Below are 2226 nucleotides of genomic sequence, written 5' to 3' on the forward strand. Positions count from 1 at the left end.
CTTTCTTGCATAAGTTCTTCAGTAGAAAAAGCTTTTGTTTCAGAACTGTTCTGACTATGTTGATTTTTCTGAAGTGGGAGAGGGAGGAGCAAGGAGATGGGAAGCACATGCCCCATCATTTCTACTCAATTCTCAAAAAAGTGAGTAACATTGCAAAATTAGCTTTTCCTGGTCAGCTGGGTCCTTCCTCAAAACGAAATCAGTACACGGAAATGAGAGCTGGATTGCAACTCACAATTTAAAAAATCTCACTTCTTCATTTTATTCCTTTCCAATTTAAAAGTTTCCATCATCTCAGGGAAGTTTTTCTCCTTGACAGCTTTCACAGACGTCTTCTCTGAATGGGCTGGCCACAATCAAGAGAGGAATCTGAAGTTTTCATTCCTGTCCTACACTTACAAAGTGGTTTTACTTTGTAAAAGCTCTTCCAGCTGCAGCAATTAAAAGAGGGAACACAATCTTGAAGGAGTCATTTGTCAAGACTCTCGGGATCGTACTGTCCATCTATTACCTGAATCACCTCTTTGGAACAGCTTAGCTCACCCCTGAATGCTTCCCAGGGGAAGAACTCTCTACCAATGTCATCCTGATGCAACTCTGTCAGGAAGTTCTTATGTTGGGACGGAAAAATCTCCTTTCTTCAACCCACTGGTTATACTGCTAGCCCCAGAACCCTGCACACAAGACAGATTCATCTCACGGGGGTTAAACCAGGCAAGCCTGAAGAATCACCCCTCTTACCTTACTTAGCCTGGAGTCAGGGTATGGAGGTGGCGTGCAAAAGGGAAGTAACTAATGTTTTTTTGTAGAGGCTTAGATGGTTAAGTGTCTGACTTCGGCTCAGGTCAGGATCTCGCAGTTCATGAGTTTGAGCCCTGCATCTGGCTCTGTGCTGACAGCTCAGAACCTGAAGCCTGCTTCAGATTCTGTGTCTCCTTCTCTCTGCCCATCCCCTGCTCATAGTCTCTCTCTCTCTCTCTCTGTAAAAATAAATAAACATTAAACAAAAATTTTTAAATGATTTCTTGTTGTTCCTGTTCGGTTCTAAACAAAGCTTTATGGGGTTTGTGTTCAAATTAATTTCGTAACAATATTTTGATTAATTGCAAAAAAGGGTATGTTGAATATACCAGTCAGTCATCTAGTAGACCAAATTCATTTGATAAATAACATTTTCAGAAGTGTATCTTAAACATATAAAATCAGTAGAATAAATTTGGAGCATGCACTCCAAACTATTTCAGTAGCCAGTCCCCCCTCACCCCCCGACACTATTAGTGTAGGCCCAAGGTGCTCAAGGAAACAATTCAGAAATGATAATCAATAGATAAGCCTCCTTCTCTTCCACCACAGTTACAGCCACATAGAAATGAAGTCTTTGAACACACTCCTGGAGAAGAAGGCTTATTTTCAATAAAGTGCTATCACCTAAGTTAGTAATACCGCAAGCAAGTTTTATGGCTCTCTAAGGAAAGAATTAGCCTAGTCATTTGGGAATTTAGTGGTGTTTGGAATGCAGAAAGTGACAAGAAGGTTGGAAATGGATTGGCTTTGGGGCTTGTTCTGCTGTATAAATAATAATGAACCTTCTCCAACATGAAGTAATATGAAATGAAAAAAATAAAATAAAATCTGTCCCTAGAGTACAAAATTACCTCATAACCCAATTTGCATTTCTCTACTCCAAGCATATTTTCTGGGAGTTCTACTTAGAGAAAGCTGTTGAATGATAATTAATTTTAACAAGCACTTGGCACACAGAGCTGGACAGTACACAGGCTGCTTGCCCTAAAGCGAGTAGGAATTTGAACTCTACTTTTTAGGATTTTTTTTTTCCACAATGACAATAGTTAGGCATGAAAAGGATCAAGACTTCAACTTTACTTTGTTCTTTCTTTCTTTCTTCATTTGGATTTGCCATTCATTTAATTCAACTTGAATACACAAGCAGTTTGTAAACACTGTTAAGAAATGTGGGAGATTGGGGCGCCTGGGTGGCTTAGTCGGTTGAGCGTCCGACTTTCGCTTAGGTCATGATCTCGCGGTTCGTGGGTTTGAGCCCCGCATCGGGCTCTGTGCTGGCTGCCAGCTCAGAGCCTGGAGCCTGTTTCAGTCTGTGACTCCCTCTCTCTCTGGCCCTCCCCTGCTCACGCTGTCTCTCTCTCTCTCTCTCCTAGAAATAAATAAAACATTAAAAAAAAATTAAAAAAAAAAAAAGGAATGTGG

Source organism: Hyaena hyaena, unplaced genomic scaffold (genome assembly GCF_003009895.1).
Source record: "Hyaena hyaena isolate Hyena2069 unplaced genomic scaffold, ASM300989v1 scaffold_1917, whole genome shotgun sequence".
In the NCBI taxonomy this organism is placed as follows: domain Eukaryota; kingdom Metazoa; phylum Chordata; class Mammalia; order Carnivora; family Hyaenidae; genus Hyaena; species Hyaena hyaena.